The following is an 11645-nucleotide window of genomic DNA, read 5'->3' on the forward strand; positions in this document are numbered from 1 at the left end:
GTTTAAAGGATATCAGAGACAGATGAGAAGTGTGAGGATCTAGATTAGATGTCAGTCTCTCAGGAAAGAATCGTCCAGGATTAGTCTACTACTGTCACTATGAACTTGGTGCTGGAGCTTACGGAGTCACGGGGAATGGGACTCTGCTCCCATAACCTTGTTCATCAGTTTCAGGACCACTTCTGTACCAGAAATTTGGAACTGTTCAAGAATTCTTCCTGGCTCTGCTGAACACTCTTCTGGAAAATGGATTCACATTACTCAACTCCCAAACCAGGACTTGCACATAGACCCAACTTGACACAACGTATCCTACCTTCACATGTTTCTACAACCTTAGGGTATACAAGTAGAAAAATACTCTAGTAAAAGAAGATGCTCAAAAGTTGCTCAACAGTAAAGCATACAAATACTACTTTAACACTTCACTGTCATTTTATTGTTTTAGTCATTTATTAAGTTATTTACTAAAGGAAAGACTGGTTTTACTTAAAAGAGAAAAAGTAAGTGGAATAGTTTTATACCTCCTTAAACTCACTTTCTACCAGTTGCCCTGAAAACAGCTATTATAGATTCATAGTACATAGAGCCCTTCATAGTGTAAAGAACTATACTGAGCTCTTTCCGTACACCAAATCCAATCTGTAAGTATGATTATACTTAACGCTTTCTGTAACCACATCACTTGCTTACAGATAAGGCTCAGAGGAGTTGATAACTTGTCCAAGGTCACACCTGGGCAGAAAATACCAGCATTTTAACCATGAGTCCTGGCAGATGTTTGGTATTTCATCAGAACCACTCCTGGCCCTGTGTTTCTTGGGGTTAGCAATACAGCATCTAGGAGGACTTCCTGGAACAAACTCCATGCTGCAGCCATGATGAGAGGTTGTGTAAGTGGAGTGAAGAGTGACAAGAACAATCTCAAATTCAGAAGAGCAGCATCCCGAGTGGTAATTCTAGAATAGCTGGAATCCAATTACATTGGAGCAGACCTCTTCAAATTTTTTATTTTGCTCATATATTCCCTAAAATAATTTTGAATAACTATGCACTCCTCCTACGTTTTCTAAATTGATAAGTAAGACTTTCATTATAAGTTTAAATAGCTGAAGAAGCAGGCAATTTCTAACATATCATAAATATTGACATTTCAAAATAGAAATTCCATCACTTTCAAATGTAGCCAATGGAAACTGTATGCATACAAATTGATATACTCCATCATCTATTTTAAAGGTACATGAACAAGCTACTCTTCACTATTTGAATTTTACGTTTTTTCTTTTCTTCTTAAATGTGTATTTCAGTTTAGCTTCCTCATTCAATTTTATACTACTCAAATATATTTTATTCTTAAACGTCTCTTATTGATCTCTTACCATGTTCTCTGCACCAAAAATTTGTTCTGTTTTGTTAGTTGAAGCAATTATTTTATTCTCTATGACTCTTAGTTTCTAAAATTTAAAAAATCTGGGTTTTATAACTAGCTAACAATTGATAAAACTAAATATATATATTAAAACATTGACAAATTAATATTAAAGACATTAGAGATTTTATTGGAAATGCATCTTACTCAGTGAGATAAATGGGAATAAAAGAAATGTTCAGGCTTCTATAGGACAGTTTGCTAGAAGGACACTTGGCTATCTCAAGTTTGGTGGTTTAAAGTGACACATGCGGTCTTCCACTTTCACATTTGCTCCCCTTGTCCTTACATTTCCTACTTCCATTAATGGTTCTTTAAGTTGCCTACCTACCTCACAGTGCACCAGAATCAAGAAATTCATGTATTCCTCTCTCACTCTTCTCTCCCAACATCCAACCAGGTTGCAAGTTCCTTCTGTTCTGAGTCCATGCTGACTGCCTCTACCCTGGATTGCAATGATAGCTGTTAACTGACCTCCCTCTTTCCTTTTTCTTCCTTAACTAATCCATCTTAAATATTGCTACCAAGTCAATCCTCCTTACTCAGAGAAACTTTGGGTCTTGTGACTGCTCTGATTTAAAACCTTCTATCATCCCCCATTACTTAAAAGAATTCCTTCCAAGTGCTTTAGCTCAGAACTGCACATTCAAAGCCAACCACAATCTAGTGTTAATCTTCTTTGCTATACTTATTTTCCAGCACCCTTATATGAACAAATACGTACCCAGGCTTCCCAAACTCAGGACTCACACCTCCCAGGCTGTGGGACACTCACTGTCCACAGGACTGTAATATCTTCCTGAAAGTAATCTAAAACATTATAAACATGAAAAACAAAAGTACTTGTATTATGGGGGGAAATGCAAGCTTTGAATTGTTAGGAGAAAAGATCAGACTTTCAAAAATTAAACCCTATACTGGTTCTTTGGCTACACTACCAGTTTCTTCTTGGCTATTGGCACACTCCAGAGAAAGTTTTATCTTGTTTTATTTCTTTTCTCCTGACTTGAATTATTCTTAAATGAACAATGTTTTTCCACAGGACTTTGACAGGTACAAAAATCAGGATAAGCAGTATACTTGATCATTTCTGCCAAGTACAAAAGATGCTTAGAACTTTGTTATATTCTTCCCAACCCACTCTTGCCTTTCTTAATGTACTTTACACAAGTTTAGTTTATTTTTTTTAATGAACTGTTTTCTTTTATTGGTGTTGGTGTTGTTCTTTTTAGATATACATGACAGTAGAAATTTTAAGAATCACAGTTGTATGTGAAAGTTCCTGGCTAGACAACTGTGATGAAAGTTACTATTTAACTGTCCCTTTCTTTTGCAGAACCTATTCTTCCCTCATATGCTCTGAACCTTTGGGCCTTCTTTGGATATGTCTTCACTGTTGCTTCTCCCTAATGCCCTTTATAGATACATTTTAAAAATATATATCCTTCAAAACGTGGATGTAATTGTTGCCTTCTTCATAGGGGTTTCGTTGATAGCACAGCCTCTAAAAATGTAATCCTATAACTTTTTTCTCTCAAGTGACATATATTACTTCATCTCATTAAGAGAATGTTAAGCATAAGTGTGCTTGAGAGCAAGATCTATAACATCTAAATAAAGTGACCTGCCCCTCTCCTCCAATAGCACATAGCACAATAGGTGCTCAATAAATAAGTAGTTGAATGAACAATGAGAGCATCACTTTGGGTCTGGATATCATCCTCAAGCTGTGATTGCTTGGTCTAACAAACCTATGATCCCTTTTGTTGAGAACATATAAAATATAAGTTCATTTCTACTCAGAGTAGCAGATCATGGTCCACACTGAATCACTGAAAAGTGACTCAGGAGAGTATTTTTGGCATTTAGTTTGAAACCAGAAGAGTATTCCAAATCTCCTCAAAGGTCAACAATATGGCTAAATAATTCATTTCAATTGCCAATGTGCCACCCTTCCAAGGAAAGCACAGAACTTTCAAAGGCATCTTTAAAGGAGACCATACCTGATAAAAATAAAATACTGAAATATTTACTAGAGTTAGAGTCTTATGTGTGTATAAAGGAGAACATTAGTGTAGGGTGTCTTTGCAGCACAGCTGCTAGGTCATTTCAGAAAATATGGGTCTGACAGATGGAGAGAAACTAGAATTAAACCTGCAGGTATTTCTTGTTCTTTCTCAAGTCATGTTTATTTTAATTAAATTAGGGAAAAGAGAGCCTCATTTCTTAGAGGGAGAAGTCTTAAAGGACTTTCATCTCCCTACCGTTTTTTCCCCTGGAGAATTCTGAATGGGGGCAGGGTGAGGTGGTGGGAGGAGAAAGCCTGTGGCATTTTATGATTGGAATGAATAACTTTCAAAGGGAATGATATATTCTTTTACTAGAAATGTTTAACAGATTATGCTGTATAAGCTGTTAAGGTAAAGAGTCTTCAATTTGGAGGTAAAACACAGACAGAAACATAAAACCAAATTAGGTATCAAACTAATTAGAATCAATTAGCTCGAGCCAATAAATCCTGCGTTTGTGTCTGATGCAATATGACTACATGTTATTTTTTAAAGGGGAATTATCTAATTATCATAGCAAGATATGAATTTATAGACACTTTAACTCACTTGTGAAAAATGGATTTATAGACACCCATGTCTTATTATGTCAGGAAGCTTAATCATATTAAAATATATTCAGTGCCTTCTAGTATTAATTCCATTCCACCTAAGTAAATATGCTGTCCATTCATTATTTCTCTTCCTCATGATTCTTTTCCCCCTGACAGGAAGAGGAGCTGAGAGAAGGTAACCTACATTTCCAGTGTCCTGCCATTTTCTTCAATAATCACTGTCAGGACTCATTTTTATGATAACTGCCAGTAACTTTTGAATTATTTTTAAAATTACCCATTTTACAGATTGGAAAACTAAAGGGACTGAGAAATCAAGAGAACATCAGGTCTCATAAGGATTTAACCCTCTGTCTTAGCAGAGAGGCCTTTGATTCTCCACCATTGAGTGTCCTTGCACCTGATTGCTGCTGAGGCAGCCACTTTTGTTCTGGGTATCTAGGCCTGCCACAAGTGCACTGGTGCTTCAGAAGCTGCCTCTGCTGCCTGGTGACAAGTTCTGAGCAGGGCATGCATGGTGCATCCTTTTTCCTTTATCCAGAATATTAATATATAACTGCCATGATTTGTGGATGACTATGGTTTGAGATACTAAAAACTATTAAAAAGATATTAAAACTATTTTTTTTTTCATTCAAGAAAGTAACCAGTTCTTGAGGAAATTATACAATTTCTGTATCTCAAGGAATAGTGTATACAGAATTCACAAGTCTCCCTGAATTTTTCCCTCAAATGCCTACATGATGAGGGGATTTGGAGATATAACAGAGACAGAGAGTCAGAAGAAGTGGAATAAGCACTTGGGTTGCAAAAGAGAGAGAGTTTGTGTGCTACTACAAAGGAGGTGAAAAGCATTGAGAAAAGTGCTACAAACAAGTGGAACCACAACAACCTTTCAAAGAGCACCAGGTCATGAAGAAGGCAGAGAAAGAGTACTACAGTGCCAGGATTGAAGAGACCATGAGACAAGAACAAGGAACATCTCAGCAGTCATCCACGTACGCAGATGACAGGAGAGCAGGCAGGGACCCTTCCCTTCCACTGTCTTACCTCTGCAAAAGGTCCTAGATCCATGTGCCAGTCCAGGGGGGAGGAAAACCCCAGGAAAGGAAGAAAGCTGTCAAGCTTCACATGATCACAGCAAGAGAAGGTCTCAGAAGTTGGCTTTTGTTTCACTCTCTGAAAAATGAAGACGAGGAGCATTGTATGGATCTGAGCATAAAGGTTGAGAATCAACCCAGCAACCTAGTGTTACCATTTTTTAATTCGAAGGTTGTAAGCTCAGGGGCACAATTAGCGGCCAAATAAAATCCGAAAGAAAGTGGCCAAAGCAAGCTTTATTGGAATTTGGCTCTAGGACGAAGTTCCCAGATACCCGGGGTACAGCTCAAGTAGGGACCCGGGGAAAATCGCACGTGGCCCTGGCTGCCCAGGGTTTTTATAGGCTGGAATGGGAGGGGGTCCTGCTGAGTGACAGGTAGATGTTAAGGGTCAGTGGAATTTTCTAGCCCACTTCATCGGTCACCATTTGGCGGGCTGGCCTTTGTCTCAGCTGCTCTGTTCTGCCCCCTACAGTCGCCTAAATTTGGACCTAACAAAGGTGACCATGTATGTATAAATGGCAAAGAATATAGGAAGGGTACTTATGAAGGTGCTTACTTCCAGGGATAAAAAGTAATTTCATCCCCTATTTGCAAATCTTAGCCAACTAGCAAGATATGTAGGCAGTCATGGTCAACCAAGCTCTGTGTTAAGTATCTAAAGATATAATGGGAGAACTGCCTATCTGAGAGGATGTTCTGACTCAAGAATCAATATCTACACATTCCAAGGACACTTTGAAATCGTTTTGGGTTTGGCAGAAATGATCTTTTTGTGAATACATCTCTATATTGTAAATTCCGCCCAGTGAGAATAATTAAGTAAATGAATCAAACTGGTTTGAGCACCATTTGGCCTGAACACACAGATGCTAGAGCTCTTCAATCCTGGCAGGGATGGCTGGCTCACTTCTGTATGATGAGCTCTGTGTTGTTCTTTAGACAGGTGTTTCCTGAAAATTGACACTAAGAGTGTCAAAACAAAACCACAATAACAGGTTTAATCAGACACACCAAAACACACACAGAAAAAGCAACTTCTGCTTATAAATGATAGAGATTCAAAAACAAATAGGAAATACTGAGTTTAGGTAAATATTTTGATTTTTGTCCTTCACACATAACAAAAATGACAAAGTATTTCCTAGCTCCTAACAGGATGATGTTCAACATCTGTAATCCAAAGAAACATCTTCTGGAGAACAAACTAAGCTGCACAACATTATTAATTTGAGAACCTCTGATTCTCAAAATATGATGCTTAGCCTCAAAAACCAAAATGATATTTTAAACATGGATCATGACTTCAGCTCAGTTGAAATCATTTCACATACTTTGGATCAGAATAGGCCATTAACTTTGGTGGGGAAAGAAGGATGTTCTTCAAGGTAGTTAAAATACAATACATGAATGTTTCAAGGCTTCTTATGAATACATGGGTTTATTTTGGATATATAGGTAGAAAAAGAAGAGCACTCCAGCATGGGTATAAAGAACTAGCCATCCTCTCAGGCTGGCTACTATACCTATGGACATAAAAGCTGCCAGTATTAGCAGCTTCATTTGCACACACTGAATTTGCTGCAGTTTGTACTTCCTGGAAAACACACTTAGAAGGAATTAGCATACAGGAGGCTATTGAAGGATGCTCCTGTGATCCACATATACTGAGGGGGTGACAAAAGAAGGAGGACTGAGTTGTCAGAGAAGCTGAACTTGGTCTCAATGTAAGCCTTGAGGAAATTCTGAAAATTCAATTACTTCTGCAGTTGTCCCAAATTGGAGTGAGGGGCCAGACTCTTAGAGACACCACTTCCTGTTCCTACCCACATCTATTCCTGGAAGAGGGCATAACCTTGGACAAGTCCGTTTCCTTCAGCTAAAGCAGGGAATTCTTTGAGTATCTGTGTACAGACCAAGGATCAAAGAATTCAATAACGCTTCCAAAAAGAATTTATTATAAACTGAAGGAATTGACATGCCTCACTTCCTAGTCTATGTTCAAAGTCATTATTTCTTTTTTCTATATAATTTCTGTTCTCATTTATGGACAAAGAAAAATGCACACAAAAATATTTTTAAGAATATAAATGTTAGAGGTTATATCTTTGAATTCCAGGGGTTTTTTTTCCACCAAATGTTTGTTTTCTGCTACTTTTTCCTGTGACCAAAGAAACTAAATTACTCCCTACAGTTAATCAATCAAGGTGAACGAACAATTATAGCAAACCAGAAAAAAATTTTGTGTTGCAACTCTCTTATGCTAGCTAATATATGACTTTTGTTAGGTTTTGCTGTCTTAAGAGGAAAAAGAGCAAGTCCTGCATACTTTCATAAACCTTAGAATGAAAATCATAGGATCAGACACATCTAAGAAAGAAATATATTTTATGGCAAAATTATAACCGACTTGCCTATTCCCTTTTAGTTGATCTCAGTAGCCTTCATGAATCCATCATAAATAACTTAACCTATTTAGTTAACTGTTATCAGAAAAAAATCTTTGAACATACATTAATCCAAGAATTTTCTCAGCCAATCCAGTTCTGAATTGAGTATTGGAAAAGAATTATTAAAATTATGCTAAATTTTTAAATTTAAATAAGTTCAACTTCCATTTCACTCCTTGGTCCCCAGACTCTAAATATTGCAACAAGTTCTGGTATGTATGAAAGTTTGGGATAGAGAGTTCAGGCAACAGTTGTAGTCTAAAAGAACAATGGAAACAGGCAGAAATGACATGTTTTGCTCAAATTGCTTCAATTAAAGTTAGACCTTGTGCCCAGAGGTTCAGCGGTTTTGCTCCTTGCTACAAAAAAATGCCCTTCTTTTGACATCAACATCTTGTTTCCTAGCAGAAGCATTCCACTGAGATTTGATGCATCTCATCAACACCATTCCATCTCCTATGTTAAACGTGCTATTAGGAAAGGTTTGCAGTGTCTGGAAGCTGGAAGGGGCTTTGCACAGGCTATTCCAGCAGCTTAGCTATTGCATTGGCACATTGCCAGCTTCTCTGCTAAATACATAATTAAATCTCACGGTCGACATGGTGTGATTCATTCCCATAAAGTGTGAAAACAAACAACTGTGCATGCGCTGTCCCCAATTTCAAATTCAAAACAAAAATATCCTGGAATCTTCTATTTCCCTGAAGTTCCAAATGTAATTAGACTGTTTTTAAAGACAAGTAGTCTTCCAGCTTCCATGTGTTAAATCCAATCTGTCAGTTACAAATGGATGGGGAGGGGGTGGGACCAACGACTGCGAAATGTAACATCTTGGTTTCCTCTCTTTATAATCAAGTGTTCAAATTGACTTTTTTTCCCCTAGAATTACCAAAATGTCATTGCTCTCTCATGCAGAGCCTTTGTATATTTACCAGTTTACAGCCAAGAGCAAATGTTCACAAGTAAGTAATCAGACCCTCAAAGTGCTGTTGACTAATGCAAACTTACAAACTGCAACCATGTGACTGAGGGCAGCTGAGATGTTGGCTTGGGTTTAGCCTTCAGTCATAAGGAGTTTAAACTAGATGCCCAGCACCTCCGTAGTCATCACTTCCACGTTTTTTGGTAGGGCAACAATTCATTTCCTTCTTTCTAATAGAATTTACATGTAACAAACTACCTTCTTCCAGCTGCTTCCCAGAAAAATTCAGTACATGAGGGGCTTAAGTAAGATTCTCAACCAAATAGATATTTACTATTTCTGGACAGGATGGAAGTCAAGGGTACATTTTTATTTTAAAAAGATATCAATTTTGTAACAAGTTTCAAGTTAATAATCCAAGTAACTGGAATATTAGCTAATATATGAATATAAATTTATGGAATTTGAATATATTTTATGCAAATGTGTGTCACATATATGCACAGGACATATACACTTCAACAAGCAGTAATTTTCTATCACAATATCTACAACTTTCCATTTCTGATTTTATTCAGTTGTGTATCTTTATAACACACACACATACACATGAGCACACACACACACACACACACACACACACATACACTTCCAGATACTATACTTACATACTTCAGCTACACTTTAGCCATTCTAGGAAACTTATTTTCTCAAATACAACTTATGCATCCCCGCCTCTATAACTCTGCTAATTCTGTTCCCTCAGCTGAGAATTCTCTTCCACAAACTGTCAAAACACCTCCCTGATATTTCACAGCCCAACTCAAATGCCACTGACAGCTAAATATTTGTCTCCTCTTAACCCCTCATAATATTTTGTTTGTGCTTCTTTAGTTGCATTGCTATGACTTTTTGGTACTTTGGTATATGCACTGTTTTAATTTTTTCTCTCCACCTTTAAAATTGTGAAGGCTGATGACAAAAACTATGTCTCCCTCATTTTTTAATCTTTCTCAAAGCCAACGGCAGAATTTTAAAGACAGTCCTTGCTCAAAAAAAAAGCTGTTGATTGAACAAAGAAATGAATTCGCTAATATCTCTAGCATGTTCATTGTACAGAAACCTTTTCAAAAATGCAGAAGAGCAAAACTAAGAACATTTTAAACACCTATAATCCATATGTATGCGTTTTCATGCCTTGTATGTACAAATAGCATAAACATTTTGTACTTATAAAAATATAGTCTATTATATAATGCACATTTATTTAACACTCCTATATATCATGATTGAATGTGTCATAATTTTTTTCTACATACTACATACAATTTATACAACTCATTATGTGGACACAACATAATTTATATCATCTTCTGTTAAATATTTAATCTGCTTATTTTTCTGGTTTCGTCTCTCCTGTGTTTTAATTTTTTTAATATAAATAATTCTTCACTTCTTCTGTAATTCTATTGCTTGAAATCGCAGACTTTACCTTGGTCTCTCCAACTGTTGCAGTAGCCTACCAACTGGTCAACCAGTTTTTATATTTGATCTTCTTTAAAACATTCCCAACTTAGCTGGATAGTCCTGCCTGTCATCTGTCAAATATGTCCCTCTTTTGCTTGAAATCTTCCAATGTCTTCCCATTCTCCTCAAAGTAAAAGTCTAATAACAGATTAGAATACTGTATTTGTAATTCAATTCTTACCCTCTCACTCATTATTTTTGTGGTCCAATGTATTATTTTTTCCTTCTCCCCTTTGCTCCAGTCACACTAATCAATGCATATCCCTCAAACATGTGAGTTCTTTTACTTCAGGACCTTTGCGATTGCTGTTTCCCTAACTGGTCCACCTACCTCTACTGACATCAAGAAAACCTGTCTCTTGCATCTGCTTTTCCCCACTTCACTTTGCTTGTGTTAAACCATTAAAGAATATCCACTCTCTATTCTTTCACAATCTTTCTGATATATTAACTACCCAGTGAGACCCTAAAACTACAGTCTTTTCTTTTTCTTGTTCTTTTCTGTTTTGCAGTCTTGGAAATTGAGCCCAGGGCCTTGTGCATGCTAGTCAAGTGTGCTAACCACCAAGCAACATCTCTAGACCTTAAAATTATAGTCCTTATACCAACCCCACTTCAACTTTTCCATAGGCTTTTCATTATCATATGTATTTAATTTATTTAATGACCCCAATTATGGACTCTACATTTCATAAGAGCAGAGATTCATAACTACTCTACTCATGTTGTATCTCCTGCCTAGAACTTTGTATCTGACACAAAATTGGTACTTTAAAAATATTTGTTGAATAAGTAGATGTTTCGATAAGACTTCAGCTCCATCTTTGAATACATTCAAGACTACTGAGAGGAGTAATCTAATATGCTCTTATCTCAACTTAAATATTTATATTCAAGACATAAGTTTCCATAAATTATAAATTGAAACTTAAATTGCTTTTTCTCTAAAGCATACATGTTCTCAGGTGCATTTAACTCTTGGAGTTAGCAAACTACTCAAAAGTACATTCACATTTCTGCTCCCACTAGTTGCATTATATGTTTAATAAGAATCAGTTGTTCTCAAACCTGTCTATGTCAGTTGTACTTGTTGTAATTACACGACTTCACAAGTAGCAAATCAAAAGACTATGGATCTAAAATACAGTTGTATTACTATAAAAATTCCATCTAATATTTTAGTAAGATTCAGGGAAAGCAAGTTGCTAAATAAAAGAATGATAAATTTGATAGCAATAAAACATTTGAAAAATTAATGATTAAAATATAAAACAAGGCTACACTCCTTGCTTTTAAAAATGTTTTCACATATTTGCTCCCTACAAAAAATAGAAATTATGAAAAATCAACAAGGGTGAGATTCACATTTAAAAACAATAGATACTTTAAAAATACATATAAACAAAAGAACTTAGCCTTGTCAGGATGTACATTTATGTGTTTAAACTGTTAAGGCATATAATATGTATTGAATATATGGCGTATACATTTGTATAAATAGATTAACATTATAAAGTTGGTTAAATTTACAAAGGTAACTTTGTTTGACTAACTCACCACCAGGAGTGATTGTAATAATAGATTTATGTAT

This window comes from Sciurus carolinensis, chromosome 14, assembly GCF_902686445.1.
Source record: "Sciurus carolinensis chromosome 14, mSciCar1.2, whole genome shotgun sequence".
In the NCBI taxonomy this organism is placed as follows: Eukaryota; Metazoa; Chordata; class Mammalia; order Rodentia; family Sciuridae; genus Sciurus; species Sciurus carolinensis.